General features: G+C 33.8%; 1 long non-coding RNA gene across 5 annotated transcripts; it reads right to left on the bottom strand.

Moving 5' to 3' along the window:
• Positions 1-12,697: 12,697 nt before the first annotated feature.
• Positions 12,698-15,643, bottom strand: LOC139852288 (uncharacterized). Of its 5 annotated transcripts, none has more exons than XR_011760999.1 (7): positions 15,377-15,643; positions 14,280-15,246; positions 13,888-14,192; positions 13,374-13,459; positions 13,203-13,272; positions 12,990-13,085; positions 12,698-12,865 (listed from the first exon to the last, which is right to left on the bottom strand). It is a non-coding gene; the product is annotated as an uncharacterized lncRNA (long non-coding RNA). The 5 variants fall into 5 exon arrangements; XR_011760998.1 differs by having other exon boundaries at positions 14,280-14,470; positions 15,163-15,641; XR_011761000.1 differs by having other exon boundaries at positions 13,203-13,302; positions 14,280-15,643.
• Between the last annotated feature and the right edge of the window lie 1,931 nt (positions 15,644-17,574).

Raw genomic sequence — 17,574 nt, 5'->3', positions numbered from 1 at the left:
TTACTTTGACGCATATATTGCGGGGAACCCAAATGCTATTTTACGCAACGGGTTAAGAAATTATTTTGACTCAGTATATCCGAATATAGGACTTCGTGATTTAGAAAAAGCGGCTAACATGCAACATAGAGAAGCATGTTATGCTTACGGGTTAGTAATATTCGCTTCTCACCAAAGTGAGAACAAGAACATCGGGCTACAACTATTAAACAAAACGTTCCCACAAGTGACGGAGTCGGTAATTGGGGTAAGAAATGAGGTTTTTAGGTTATTACGAGACTGTTGGTCATTACGTAACCCTCGTCCCTTTGACGACGTTACAACACGCTGTCTTATCAATGGTCATAACGGTTATGTTCCACAAGACCAAGGATGGGAAGTAGTCCTAGTAAAACCAGAATGCATGACTTGTTTCTGGACGTATGAATTACGTGTCTGTATTGCCTTTGCTTAACGACTTGTGTACTAGCTAGAATTATCTTCACAACTATCTTGTATCAAAGTTATTGTGTGCTATATTTCATGCTTTATGTAAAATAAGCGGTATTGTAAGTTTGTAAAATATTGTATAAAAGTTTGAACGCGAAATATTATTACAATCAGTTTTTCATATAGAATTGTAGTAGTTGAATTGTATATTAGCTACTAAGTATGAACTTAACGGGTAGGTACTACCCGAATTTAAACTTATAAAACGCTAATATGAAGAAAAAGCTTTTATAAATGAGTTCATATTATGCTACGAAATACTATTAACTACTCTTAATATTCTGTATGATTAACTTGTTCCATTTGACTATTTTGAAGGAAATGGCACCGACTACTCGACACACCGTGAATATGAATGAAGAGGAATTCCGTACTTTTCTAGCTTCAAACATAGCCGCAGTACAGGCTGCGCTACATACCAACAATAACCTTGGATCTGGCAGTACAGGAAATCGTGTAGGATGCACCTACAAAGAATTCACTGCCTGCAAAACTTTGGAATTTGATGGAACCGAAGGACCAATCGGATTGAAACGGTGGACCGAGAAGGTCGAATCGGTGTTTGCCATAAGTAAGTGTACTGAAGAGGACAAAGTGAAGTACGCTACGCATACCTTCACAGGTTCTGCGTTAACATGGTGGAATACCTATCTAGAGCAAGTTGGACAAGATGATGCGTACGCACTACCGTGGTCAGCATTCAAGCACTTGATGAACGAGAAGTACCGTCCCAGAACCGAGGTCAATAAGCTCAAGACAGAACTTAGAGGGTTACGAACCCAAGGATTTGATATTACCACGTATGAAAGACGATTCACAGAATTGTGCCTATTGTGTCCGGGAGCATTCGAAGATGAGGAAGAGAAGATCGACGCGTTTGTGAAAGGATTACCGGAAAGAATCCAAGAAGATATAAGTTCACACGAGCCTGCCTCCATACAACAGGCATGTAGAATGGCTCACAAACTAGTGAACCAGATTGAAGAAAGAATTAAAGAACAGACTGCTGAAGAGGCCAATGTGAAGCAAGTCAAAAGAAAGTGGGAGGAAAACGGTGATAAGAATCACCAATACAACAACAACAGCAATTACAACAATAATCGCAACAATTATCCCAACAATCGTAACATCAATCGCAACTATAACAAACGGCCCAACAACAACAACAACAACAGCAACTACAACAATCATCCCAACAACAATAATAACCGCAACAACAACAACAATCAGAAGCAGCTATGCCAAAGGTGTGAAAAGTATCACTCGGGGTTCTGCACCAAATTTTGCAACAAGTGTAAAAGAAATGGTCATAGCGCGACGAAGTGTGAGGTCTACGGACCAGGGGTTAATAGAACTAAAGGAACAAATGGTGTCGGAACGAGTAATGGCGGAGCAAGTAGTGTCGGAGCAAGTTATGCCAATGTAGTTTGTTATAAATATGGAAAACCGGGCCACATTATTAGAAATTGCCCGAACCAGGAGAACACGAATGGACAAGGCCGCGGAAGAGTTTTCAATATTAATGCGGCAGACGCACAGGAAGACCCGGAGCTTATTACGGGTACGTTTTTTATTGACAATAAATCTGCTTACGTTTTATTTGATTCGGGTGCGGATAGAAGCTATATGAGTAGAGATTTTTGTGCTAAATTAAGTTGTCCATTGATGCCTTTGGATAGTAAATTTTTACTCGATTTAGCAAATGGTAAATTAATTTCAGCAGATAATATATGTCGGAATCGAGAAATTAAACTGGTTAGCGAAACATTTAAGATTGATTTGATACCAGTAGAGTTAGGGAGTTTTGATGTGATAATTGGTATGGACTGGTTGAAAGAAGTGAAATCAGAGATCGTTTGTTATAAAAATGCAATTCGCATTATACGAGAAAAAGGAAAACCCTTAATGGTGTACGGAGAAAAGGGCAACACGAAGCTACATATTATTAGTAATTTGAAGGCACAAAAACTAATAAGAAAAGGTTGCTATGCTGTTCTAGCACACGTCGAGAAAGTAAAAACTGAAGAAAAGAGCATCAATGATGTTCCCATTGCAAAAGAATTTCCCGATGTATTTCCGAAAGAATTACCGGGATTACCCCCACAGCGATCCGTTGAATTTCAAATAGATCTTGTACCAGGAGCTGCACCAATAGCTCGTGCTCCTTACAGACTCGCACCCAGCGAGATGAAAGAACTGCAAAGCCAATTACAAGAACTTTTAGAGCGTGGTTTCATTCGACCAAGCACATCACCGTGGGGAGCTCCTGTTTTGTTTGTCAAGAAGAAAGATGGTACATTCAGGTTGTGTATCGACTACCGAGAGTTGAAAAAACTTACCATCAAGAACCGCTACCCACTACCGAGAATCGACGACTTATTTGATCAACTACAAGGCTCGTCTGTTTATTCAAAGATTGACTTACGTTCCGGGTATCATCAAATGCGGGTGAAAGAAGATGATATTCCAAAGACTGCTTTCAGAACATGTTACGGTCATTACGAGTTTATGGTCATGCCGTTTGGTTTAACTAATGCACCAGCTGTGTTCATGGACCTTATGAACCGAGTGTGTGGACCATACCTTGACAAGTTTGTCATTGTTTTCATTGATGACATACTTATTTACTCAAAGAATGACCAAGAACATGGTGAACATTTGAGAAAGGTGTTAGAAGTATTGAGGAAGGAAGAATTGTACGCTAAGTTTTCAAAGTGTGCATTTTGGTTGGAAGAAGTTCAATTCCTCGGTCACATAGTTAACAAAGAAGGTATTAAGGTGGATCCGGCAAAGATAGAAACTGTTGAAAAGTGGGAAACTCCGAAAACTCCGAAACACATACGCCAGTTTTTAGGACTAGCTGGTTACTACAGAAGGTTCATCCAAGACTTTTCCAGAATAGCAAAACCCTTGACTGCATTAACGCATAAAGGGAAGAAATTTGAATGGAATGATGAACAAGAGAAAGCGTTTTAGTTATTGAAGAAAAAGCTAACTACGGCACCTATATTGTCATTGCCTGAAGGGAATGATGATTTTGTGATTTATTGTGACGCATCAAAGCAAGGTCTCAGTTGTGTATTAATGCAACGAACGAAGGTGATTGCTTATGCGTCTAGACAATTGAAGATTCACGAACAAAATTATACGACGCATGATTTGGAATTAGGCGCGGTTGTTTTTGCATTAAAGACTTGGAGGCACTACTTATATGGGGTCAAAAGTATTATATATACCGACCACAAAAGTCTTCAACACATATTTAATCAGAAACAACTGAATATGAGGCAGCATAGGTGGATTGAATTATTGAATGATTACGACTTTGAGATTCGTTACCACCCGGGGAAGGCAAATGTGGTAGCCGATGCCTTGAACAGGAAGGACAGAGAACCCATTCGAGTAAAATCTATGAATATAATGATTCATAATAACCTTACTACTCAAATAAAGGAGGCGCAACAAGGAGTTTTAAAAGAGGAAAATTTAAAGGATGAAATACCCAAAGGATCGGAGAAACATCTTAATATTCGGGAAGACGGAACCCGGTATAGGGCTGAAAGGATTTGGGTACCAAAATTTGGAGATATGAGAGAAATGGTACTTAGAGAAGCTCATAAAACCAGATACTCAATACATCCTGGAACGGGGAAGATGTACAAGGATCTCAGGAAATATTTTTGGTGGCCAGGTATGAAAGCCGATGTTGCTAAATACGTAGGAGAATGTTTGACGTGTTCTAAGGTCAAAGCTGAGCATCAGAAACCATCAGGTCTACTTCAACAACCCGAAATCCCGGAATGTAAATGGGAAAACATTACCATGGATTTCATCACTAAATTGCCCAGGACTGCAAGTGGTTTTGATACTATTTGGGTAATAGTTGATCGTCTCACCAAATCAGCACATTTCCTGCCAATAAGAGAAGATGACAAGATGGAGAAGTTAGCACGACTGTATTTGAAGGAAGTCGTCTCCAGACATGGAATACCAATCTCTATTATCTCTGATAGGGATGGCAGATTTATTTCAAGATTCTGGCAGACATTACAGCAAGCATTAGGAACTCGTCTAGACATGAGTACTGCCTATCATCCACAAACTGATGGGCAAAGCGAAAGGACGATACAAACGCTTGAAGACATGCTACGAGCATGTGTTATTGATTTCGGAAACAGTTGGGATCGACATCTACCATTAGCAGAATTTTCCTACAACAACAGCTACCATTCAAGCATTGAGATGGCGCCGTTTGAAGCACTTTATGGTAGAAAGTGCAGGTCTCCGATTTGTTGGAGTGAAGTGGGGGATAGACAGATTACGGGTCCGGAGATTATACAAGAAACTACCGAGAAGATCATCCAAATTCAACAACGGTTGAAAACCGTCCAAAGTCGACAAAAGAGCTACGCTGACATTAAAAGAAAAGATATAGAATTTGAAATTGGAGAGATGGTCATGCTTAAAGTTGCACCTTGGAAAGGCGTTGTTCGATTTGGTAAACGAGGGAAATTAAATCCAAGGTATATTGGACCATTCAAGATTATTGATCGTGTCAGACCAGTAGCTTACCGACTTGAGTTACCTCAACAACTCGCGGCTGTACATAACACTTTCCACGTCTCGAATTTGAAGAAATGTTTTGCTAAAGAAGATCTCACTATTCCGTTAGATGAAATCCAAATCAACGAAAAACTCCAATTCATCGAAGAACCCGTCGAAATAATGGATCGTGAGGTTAAAAGACTTAAGCAAAACAAGATACCAATTGTTAAGGTTCGATGGAATGCTCGTAGAGGACCTGAGTTCACCTGGGAGCGTGAAGATCAGATGAAGAAGAAATACCCGCATCTATTTCCAGAAGATTCGTCAACACCTTCAACAGCTTAAAATTTCGGGACGAAATTTATTTAACGGGTAGGTACTGTAGTGACCCGAACTTTTCCATGTTTATATATATTAATTGAGATTGATATTTACATGATTAAATGTTTCCAACATGTTAATCAATCAAACTTGTTAAGACTTGATTAATTGAAATATGTTTCATATAGACAATTGACCACCCAAGTTGACCAGCGATTCACGAACGTTAAAACTTGTAAAAATGACATGACGATATATATATGGATATACATATGGTTAACATGAGATTATGATAAGTAAGTATCTCCATAAGTATATTAACAATGAGTTATATACATATAAACAAGACTACTAACTTAAGGATTTCGAAACGAGACATATATGTAACGATTATCGTTGTAACGACATTTAAATGTATATATATCATATTAAGATATATTAATATATCATAATATCATGATAATATAATAATTTAACATCTCATTAGATATAATAAACAATGGGTTAACAACATTAATTGAGATCGTTAACTTAAAGGTTTCAAAACAACACTTACATGTAACGACTAACGATGACTTAACGACTCAGTTAAAATGTATATACATGTAGTGTATTTAGATGTATTAAAATACTTTTGGAAGACTTCAAGACATATATCAAAACACTCATACTTAACGAAAATGGTTACAGTTACTTTTCCATTCTTTTCTTTCATCAAGAATTCTAGTCGTATTCTTACCCGTATTATACACAGCTTCAAAACGTACTTACTATGAGTATATACCAATAGGAACTAGCATGGGATTCCACTCTTGATTATGTCATGTATGACTAATCAATTTTAACTTCTACCATGAGCTAGTCAACTAACTAGAACTCCTTTTAACCCCACTCACCACTCACCAATTACCACTCATCATTCACTCCATTTCACTTCCAATTCTCTTTCTAATTCTCTCTCAACACACACACACACTATTATGAACGTATTTTTCCAGTAGTTAATCATCATCTTCATCAAAAATCACTTCAAGAATCAAGCTATAATCATCATAGGAAGAACACTTCAAGAACACTTCAAAAATCCCTTCAAGTTTACTAATTTACTTCCAAGCTTTCTAATCCATTCCAAGTAATCATCTAAGATCAAAAAATCTTTGTTATATACAGTAGGTTATCTTTCTTATTCAAGTTAATATTCATATTCAAACTTTGATTCAATTTCTATAACTATAAACTATCTTAATTCGAGTAAAAATCTTACTTGAACTTGTTTTTGTGTCATGATCCTACTTCAAGAACTTTCAAGCCATCCAAGATCCTTTGAAGCTAGATCATTTCTTGTCACTTCCAGTAGGTTTACCTACTAAACTTGAGGTAGTAATGATGTTCATAACATCATTCGATTCATATATATAAAACTATCTTATTCGAAGGTTTAAACTCGTAATCACTAGAACATAGTTTAGTTAATTCTAAACTTGTTCGCAAACAAAAGTTAATCCTTCTAACTTGAATTTTAAAATTAACTACACACATGTTCTATATCTATATGATATGCTAACTTAATGATTTAAAACCTGGAAACACGAAAAACACCGTAAAATCGGATTTACGCCGTCGTAGTAACACCGCGGGCTGTTTTGGGTTAGTTAATTAAAAACTATGATAAACTTTGATTTAAAAGTTGTTATTCTGAGAAAATGATTTTTATTATGAACATGAAACTATATCCAAAAATTATGGTTAAACTCAAAGTGGAAGTATGTTTTCTAAAATGGTCATCTAGACGTCGTTCTTTCGACTGAAATGACTACCTTTACAAAAACAACTTGTAACTTATTTTTCCGACTATAAACCTATACTTTTCTGTTTAGATTCATAAAATAGAGTTCAATATGAAACCATAGCAATTTAATTCACTCAAAACGGATTTAAAATGAAGAAGTTATGGGTAAAACAAGATTGGATAATTTTTCTCATTTTAGCTACGTGAAAATTGGTAACAAATCTATTCCAACCATAACTTAATCAACTTGTATTGTATATTATGTAATCTTGAGATACCATAGACACGTATACAATGTTTTGACCTATCATGTCGACACATCTATATATATTTCGGAACAACCATAGACACTCTATATGTGAATGTTGGAGTTAGCTATACAGGGTTGAGGTTGATTCCAAAATATATATAGTTTGAGTTGTGATCAATACTGAGATACGTATACACTAGGTCGTGGATTGATTCAAGATAATATTTATCGATTTATTTCTGTACATCTAACTGTGGACAACTAGTTGTAGGTTACTAACGAGGACAGCTGACTTAATAAACTTAAAACATCAAAATATATTAAAAGTGTTGTAAATATATTTTAAACATACTTTGATATATATGTATATATTGTTATAGGTTCGTGAATCAACCAGTGGCCAAGTCTTACTTCCCGACGAAGTAAAAATCTGTGAAAGTGAGTTATAGTCCCACTTTTAAAATCTAATATTTTTGGGATGAGAATACATGCAGGTTTTATAAATGATTTACAAAATAGACACAAGTACGTGAAACTACATTCTATGGTTGAATTATCGAAATCGAATATGCCCCTTTTTATTAAGTCTGGTAATCTAAGAATTAGGGAACAGACACCCTAATTGACGCGAATCCTAAAGATAGATCTATTGGGCCTAACAAACCCCATCCAAAGTACCGGATGCTTTAGTACTTCGAAATTTATATCATATCCGAAGGGTGTCCCGGAATGATGGGGATATTCTTATATATATGCATCTTGTTAATGTCGGTTACCAGGTGTTCACCATATGAATGATTTTTATCTCTATGTATGGGATGTGTATTGAAATATGAAATCTTGTGGTCTATTGTTACGATTTGATATATATAGGTTAAACCTATAACTCACCAACATTTTTGTTGACGTTTAAAGCATGTTTATTCTCAGGTGAATACTAAGAGCTTCCGCTGTTGCATACTAAAATAAGGACAAGATTTGGAGTCCATGTTTGTATGATATTGTGTAAAAACTGCATTCAAGAAACTGATTTCGATGTAACATATTTGTATTGTAAACCATTATGTAATGGTCGTGTGTAAACAGGATATTTTAGATTATCATTATTTGATAATCTACGTAAAGCTTTTTAAACCTTTATTTATGAAATAAATGTTATGGTTTGTTTTAAAAATGAATGCAGTCTTTGAAAAACGTCTCATATAGAGGTCAAAACCTCGCAACGAAATCAATTAATATGGAACGTTTTTAATCAATAAGAACGGGACATTTCAGCATGTTTATTCTCAGGTACGAAAGAAATCTTCCACTGTGCATTTGCTCATATTAGAGATATTACTTGGAGTCATTCATGACATATTTCAAAAGCCGTTGCATTCGAGTCGTCGAGTTCATCAAGATTATTATTAAGTCAATTATAGTGGGATATATTATGAAATGGTATGCATGCCGTCAACTTTCGATGTGAAGAAAGTTTGTCTTTTAAAAACGAATGCAATGTTTGTAAAATGTATCATATAGAGGTCAAGTACCTCGCGATGTAACCAAATGTAATGTATTTGTCCAGATGGATTAGGACGGGGCATTAGACGTTTTTTGGTACTAAATTTTCTATTGAGCATTTCCAACACTCTATTCTTTATCATCAAACTTTCAACCGTTATGGTCGTTTACAGTTTTTGCTGCTTCATTAGCAATTTTCAAAATTTGAAGTATCGATTCGTAGATTGAGTGCTTTTCAGAATTTCAGAATGGAAGATCATAATTCTAAGAGATAATTGTTATATGTATACATATAACTGTCGATGTAGACATGCTGCGAGATTCGAAATACTGATTGCTAATTTTCGGTAATTGGTATGACAATTCTCGTTATAAGATGTGGATGAGTATATGATAGGGTTTTAATGAACAAATATAATGGTTTTTTGGAGAGACTTAAGCCAATGAGTAATGTAGTTGCGGGTAAGTTTACTGCTAATGTGGTGGAATATAAACGGTTCTCCGGTAACGATGATGAAAAGCAAACTTATATCAAGGTTTTAATAAGGCAAATCCAAATGAAAAGTCAAAATTGATTTTGCTGGAGGTGTGACAAAATTGGCTAATTTGAAATAGAATTGCAATGTTATTTTCGGTAATAACAATGTCAAAGGAGCTAGCACAGATACGTGTTAAACGTTTACTCGGGTTCCGAGTGTTTTTAGGTGCATAACTATATGCATCAATCTTTTCTTCCGTAGATGAAATGCGGTTGGTTCATCCTCTCGATTGAGGTGTTTTCAAGAATCATGAAAGTGTTTGAACGCAGATTGTAATTGTCAAATTACAAATGAGGTTTAAGATAAAATCAAGTGGCAAACATTGAAAAATTGTTTAGTTTCATATGTTATAATCAATATTTTAATTCATTTTAATTGTCCAATGTTGGTAGTCCACAGTAGTCCACAGTTAATAATTCAATAATTCATAATTTAATATATAATATTCGAATTAATTAATACGTATCGTGACCCATTGTATACATGTCTCAGACTCGATCACAACTCAAAGTATATATATTATTATAGAATCAACCTCAACCCTGTATAGTTAACTCGATCATTATCGCATATAGAGTGTCTATGGTTATTCCAAATAATATATATAGATGCGTCGATATGATATGTCAAAACATTGTATACGTGTCCCGATATTTAAAATGCGTAAATAACAGTATTTAAATGACGATAAATAAAGTGCATAAAATAAATAACAGAAATTAAATGACGATAAATAAAATTGCTAGAATATAAATTACTATAAATAAACTGCGATAAATAAATTGCGATAATAAAATGTAATAAGGAATTAACAGTTAGCTAGGAACAGTTAGCTAGGATTTTGTTAGCGTGGATTCTTAACAAAATTTCTCATAGTTAATTTGTTTGTTTCTAACAAATTTTATTTTGTCCAATGTTTTCTTCATTATGCCACTTTTTGGATTCTGATAGGTCAAAATCCAAATATGAAATTGAATGAAAATGGTTATTCTGCGGTGAACGGATTCGTATATCTTGTGGATGTAAGTAGGATAGTAAATGACTGTTGAATCAGATTCGAAGAATGTACAATGTAACTTATTAATGTGAAATCTAAATATTCCTCGGGTATTACCTACCCGTTAAATTATTTTCACCATTAACTGTTTGTACAAAAGAATTTTTAATTACAATCTTTATGAAAATATATATACATATATATTTTCTTCAGATGTATTCATGGATTTAATGAGTCAATATGATATTAAAATCATTTGATTTACCGTTAGAACTAGAATATATAGTCTCTAAAACATTAGAGATTACATAACCGTCATGTCGAACGAAGATAAATGATATAGAATTTCATGTAGAACAATGATTATACTCGAGGTACAGAATGAGATGTTGAGGCATGTGATGTTTAAACTTGGGTTGTTGGTGGTACTGTTGGTGCTGGTGATGTTGTTGAAGCTGGTAATTTTTGCACCATATTCTTCAAATTGATTACTCGAGCGCGAAGTTCGTTGACTTCTTCCATTATTCTGGGATGATTGTCAGTCGGAACGAGCGGATGAATAAGGTTTAGAATTGTGGATAGAATATAATCGTGTCGAGCTACTCTGGAAATGAGAGAGAAAATGGTATTACGAACAGGTTCGCCGGTGATCGCTACAAATTCTTCGCCAAGAGGGCAATATGTTGGGTGGAAAGGATCTCCTTCTTTGCGTCTCCATTGATTAAGTCGACTACGAACCCATTCCCAATTCATTCAGAATTGATGATGACTGATCGGTTGATCCATTCCGGTTACACTGCTTTCAGAGCTTAGGTGAATATCCATGTCGAAATAGCTGTCAGAATCCGAGAAATTTGAACTAGTTGTGAGTTCCGTCTAGTACGGTTAGATAAAGGGTTTTCGGTACAGAATGATTTTCGGATATCGGATGATATTCTAATTACATAGAATACCTATACATAGTACAAAAGATCCCGTAGATTACAGAGGGAATTAAGGAAACGTGTCAGATAAAGTCTATAGTAACAGATACGCTAAGATATGAAATTGTTTATACACTATTCATGCAATCAATCAAGTAAGATGTGTCTAGACTAAGAATGATAAGCAGGTAATTTTCTAAGGATGATAAGCAGATGATTTTCGACTAGAAATGATAAGCAAAACTTTTGACATGCAGACACGGTCGAAGTCCAGACTCAATAATGCATCCTAACGACTATCAGTTAGACACACTAATGCAGACCTGGTTCGCTAAGACCACGGCTCTGATACTAACTGAAAGGACCCGTTCATATACAATATAAACGATTCACAATAGTTGATTCACTACAAGAAAAATGCTCCTATAGGACGCCCAATTTGGTCATATAAAGCCACTTTATAGGACATTTGGGCTTGATAGGACCTACCAATGGGGGTTGTATCTAATGCGGTCGTATAAAGTATAGAAACTAAAAAGTGTCCTAAAAGCTAATAAGATTATGAAACCAACGATCGTGTCATATAATATGATTAACAACCACATAGAAAGGTCCTTAAAAATACATATTAGGAGCAATTTTTTGATATTGAGACGTACAAAAGGGTCACAAGAAGTAAAAATATATTACGTTAGTACCAACAAAAAGGTCCCAATAAATTTTTATATTTCTTAAGGACTAACAAAAATGGTCCCATTATAAGTATTTAGTATCTTAGTACCCAAATAAGAGTCCTATTGTAAAAAAAAAATCTATATTAGTACCAATAAAAAGGGTCGTAATGTAATAATATACTAGTTTAGTACCAAGAAAAAAGGTCATAATATGCACAAATGTTATTTTAGTACCACATAAAGGGTTCTAATATAATGATTTTTAAGTTTAATACCACTTAAAAAGTCCTATTATAAATACATTATTGAACGTTAAAACCACTAAATGGGTCCTAAATATATTGCTATATTAATTTAGTACCTAGTAAAAGGGTCCTAATATAATGATATTATATCAAATTTATTATGACATTATTATACGAGGTCCTATCAAGACATAGTAGTTTTGGATCGATATTCGGATCCGGTTCGGATATCCGGTTTTGAATCAGATTCGAGGATTCGGGTCTGGTTCAGTTATTTGGGTCCGATTCAAATATTCGAATCTGGTTTGGTTTTCGGATTTTGGACGGTTTTATTGGATGCGGTTTTTATTTAATATGATGATTACGAACACCTAATTAATAATTTATACTAAAAAAACAAATATGAAATAAAACATAATTATATTTCAATAAATTACTCTCATAACATGAAAAACACTAAGCATAGAAAACTAATAAATAATGTAACATATAAAGACTTCGAATAACATTTGACAAAAAAGTAAAGACAATGAAAAGCAACGCACAACGTCTTGGATCAACATGTATCTTTATCAATCATCTCGTACCACCTACAAATAAACCATCCATGTATAATCAGAAGTTATTCAATCACATGCATCATGAAGGGTCTTTATGTTATCAACAACATAATTTGTCCAACTTTGCATTGAAGGAAGATAAAACAGGACCCACCATTCGATCAGATGCATCATGAAGGGTCTTGGTCTTTGTTGCAACTACTTGATGTTGCATTTGTAATTCGTTGAACAAATCAAGGGTTTCATCGACCTGAGAAGTGTGGAGTTTAAGTTCACACAAAACCATGTTATCTTAATAAGAAAAAAGGGAGCGATAGTCTCCACCTGGAAATCTAGAAAAGTCGCAAGTTTAACGATAGAATTATACCTGCTGCAGAATACCATCACATGTTTGTATCCTCTCTCAGTTAAGGTGTTAACATATTGCTGATACTTTTCTTCCATCGACGAGATTAACACATATCAGACTACATGGGACATCCAGTGGTTGCTAGAGATAAACAAGAAAACAACAAGGAAAATAGATAATAATACTAACCTCTAATTTCATTGCTGCTTCGAGATCAGTAAACCATTTGTAAAGTTCGAGATCAGTATGTATCTTTATCAATCATCTCGTACCACCTACAAATACATCCATGTATATACATAAAGGTGCAAGTTATAAAAAATTAATCTTAATTATTACATAACTTTAGACGTTGAGCAACAATGGGTACAACGGGAAGTGTTGTCAAAGTTTGAACACACAAATAGTAAATTAAATGAAAATCTGGTATTATATAAATGACTATACTTGTTTATGGCATTAGATAACTTATATGAAGCTATATGAAACTAGAGAGAGGTGCGCACTTGTGGCATTAGATATCTACTACATTTAAAAACCACACTCCATGTATATACACTCATGTGGTATTGGGTTTTGTTGTTGTTGTTGTGGTTGTACTCTTAAACAAACGTAGACCGTAGTAGCAGAAAAAAGACAGAGAGTAACTAACACATGTCAATAAAAAAGGTATCATCAAATAAAGAAAAACACAGCAGCATACTTGTGCATTCTTGGCTAACGGAAGTGTTTCAAGCAGGAGTCGAATAAGAGACAATTATTTCATCACCTGACAACCAACGATAATACTAACATAAGCAAATATGAAAGTTGGAATTAACATGGCATACGAAAAGCAGTGATACCTTTATTTGAACTGAATCATGATGTAAAGCTACTCTATTAAATTTATTTTAAAAATAAACATTTTTATAATATATATAGAGTAAAACTAAAGGTGCAGAGCCCAAAGTGTTTGCTGAAGAAAGTGAAATTTGTGCACCAACATCATTATTCCTTGGTAGCACGCTGATTCAAAATTTTGTGCAGAAGACGTTATATACTATTTCTATTTGGTAAATATAAACAAACATAAGCAAACGACAAAGAGTATACCTTCAGTCGACTCGTTGATGACAATGGGGCGAACATTACCAGCATTACCAAGTGGCACATATGGTGTAACAGCTGGTGCAACAGACTCAAACTTAGCATCCGATAATCCACCGTTAATCAACTTAGTTAAATGATTACGCTCCCTCAAATAGTTTCACTGTTAGTCTGGCTTTACGACACTGCACCAGTATCTAAAGCCAGAGTAGAAAATTTACAAACCTCAAAATTTCTACAACTCTTTTTACCCAACATTGACGAACATTGCTAAGATTGGCCTGTTTCTATAACATTATTCAATATAATGTAGATATATGGTTTCATCTACATATCCTCTTTTCCCCATTTTTCATCGTTGAACAAGAAAGATGAGAGACAACCCTATTTTACCCTTCCACCAACCCACTTAAACCCTTGAACTTCAGTCTGACCCAAGATTTGAGCCCAAGGGATAAATCAACAAAAAATAGGGTTAACGAATTAAAAGCAAAAATAGCTATATAGAAGATTATACACATGATTTAAACAAGTTCAAAACTTTAATTGGTAGCAGATATGATTGATAGGTAGTTCAATTATAATTTAACATGTCAAAACAGGTGGATTGAATATGTTGATCAGAGATGCTTTGTTTCTTATTTAAACTCTTACTAGTATTTGGTGTGTCAAATATAATACACGTATTTAAATATTAACAATTTTTTAATAGAATGATATAGAAGGTTCGATTTTAATAGAATGATATAGAGCATTTGTAACAGTAATAACGACTCCTATTTTCAAGTATGACTGTTAAATTCAAAGAATGAGAATCAAAATCAGCTATGGTACACGAATTGAGTACGTTACAACATCTAAAAAATTAACATAAGAGAGAAACGATTACCAAAACTTGAACTCGGGAAGTCGTCTGATATAGAGCTTGAATTCATCTAAACGTTTAGTAGGCACATAGGACCATCAGGAGGTTCTGGTTCAGAATTAACGACAAAAATCCAATCAACAAGTTTAGAATATAGATTTCAAAACCATAGCTAAGAAACCTTGACCATAATATCATCTCTAGCACATAAAGAAACACTAAAGCCATAGTCTCAGACCACTGATAAACGGTAGATGGAGTAGTTTATCCAAATATGCTTGAAGTTATCCGAAGTTGCAGCCGATGATCGACCACCACCGCCAACTCTTTCCATTAAAATTATCCACTCAAAGCCCTAATAAAATAAGATAGTTACAAGCGAAGCTAGAATTTTCGATGAGTGGTGTCAAAAGAATAATATTAGAGTGTATCAATCCTCAAAAATTTTATTGACAAACTATAAAATTAGTAAATATATATAAATAAATCAAGTTATCGTCTAACGCAAATACATCGATGGTACTTTTATTTTTAAGAATATATTTTAGTGTGTTTTGCATCTTTATATATTCAAGAATATTTTCTAAGTGTATAATTAAAAAATTTAATGATGCCGATGTGGAGACGAATTAAGAAATATATATATGAGTAATAAATGAGTTATGTGATGTATACGTTGTACCAAGGATGATTATGTAACTTAAATATTACTATGTATCTAATGCATTAGTTTCTATTAGTTAGGTTGTGTATTTACTTCAAATCAAATATATTATTATATATAAGATAGATAAGATATAATATATATAATAAATAATTAATAAATGGGCTGTTTGAAGAACGGCCGCAAAAATCATCTAAATTAGCTATATCAATTTTGGTTAATGGGTTCATCAACAAATGGAATGGGGTCATATTTGAAGTCTAATATTTTACCACTATTACTATTAAAAATTATTGGCCCACGTAGATGTTGAGTGGGATCAATTGACCCCTCAAAGTTGGCTGTGGCTACGCCACTGGTTACAACAATTTAAAAGGCAATTGAAAGGATCTAACACCTAATATAAAGATCTGAATTACTGAATAGCAAAATCATTGTACATAAGCCCTAACACGTAACTACAGACAATTAAACACACAATATACGGAAAAGGTTAGTGTTAAGTAATGAACGAAATATGTAATATAAGTTAATAAAATTTCTCAGGTACGTATTATTGATATTATTGAGAACGAAAATCGATTGAATGAATATGTTACCTCCGATGATGGTGACGGATGGAAGGGTGATCGGAGGTTGAAACCAAACGAGTATGAATCTTGAGAAATGAGAAAGAGTGTAAATTGATTTGAATTTGAGGATGAAAATTTTGAGACTAAAAGGCGGGGTTAGGTTGAAATTGGGGAATAATTTGAGGATGAAGATTTTGGAGATAAAGGCGGGACATTTTCTTATTTAAAAAAAAAAAAAAAACAACTTTTTTATATTTTTTGAATTTTATGACAATTGTTACAATTTATATGAAATAAAATGATTTAGTGCCTATGGTTATTAATAAAAATTATATAATACCCTAAAATTAAACTATTTTATTTAGAGATGGTAAAAAAAACTCTTACCCGATAGGAAAACCTAAAACCTATAACTTTTGAGTTGAGTTCGGGTCCAAGTATATAGGTTTAGTGTCGATTATGAAAATGATTTTTAATACTGTATTTTTTTGCGGGTTCAGGTTCAGATTCAGGGACGTGTTTAGATACAAACTCGTATATCTATAGTTAATATAAAAATGCTAAAATGATGATGTCATTATTAGCCTAATTTCTTTCTTAAGAAAAAATTAAAAAGAAAAGAAAAAAATCTAAGCATGATGGGTGATGTTATTAATCTAAATAAAAATAATAATTTATTATTATTATTAAATAAGAAACTTTAAGAAAAAACTAAAAAGAAAAAGAAAAAAATCTACGCATGGTGGGTAATGTCATTAATCTAAATAAAAAAATAATTCATTATTATTATTAAATAAGAAACTGATTTGCAGAGGCTTAAGAAATATATCCAAAAATTCACCAAATAAAACCCGTTAATTAGGTCCAATGTAAAGGTTGGAAGACCTGCAAGCTTAAGGTACTAATTTATTTATTTATTTATTTATTTATTTATTTACCTATATACTATGGGGATGATTCTCACACACACTTTTTTGATCCTCACACACCAATTGAGTATTATTAGAAGAGTAAAAGGTTAAAATAGGTGTGTGAGGATCAAAAAAGTGTGTGTGAGAATCATCCCCCATATACTATTAGTCGACCAAACTTTGGTCGTTTTAGTTTTAAGGTCCCTCAACTTCTGCTCAAATTACACAACGACCCCTCAATTTTATACTTTTTCAGGAGTAGAAAGTGTAAATATATAATATTATTAAA

Source organism: Rutidosis leptorrhynchoides, chromosome 6 (genome assembly GCF_046630445.1).
Source record: "Rutidosis leptorrhynchoides isolate AG116_Rl617_1_P2 chromosome 6, CSIRO_AGI_Rlap_v1, whole genome shotgun sequence".
Lineage (NCBI taxonomy): Eukaryota > Viridiplantae > Streptophyta > Magnoliopsida > Asterales > Asteraceae > Rutidosis > Rutidosis leptorrhynchoides.
The sequence above is the reverse complement of the archived record's forward strand: the minus strand, read 5'-3'. Positions and strand labels throughout refer to the sequence as shown.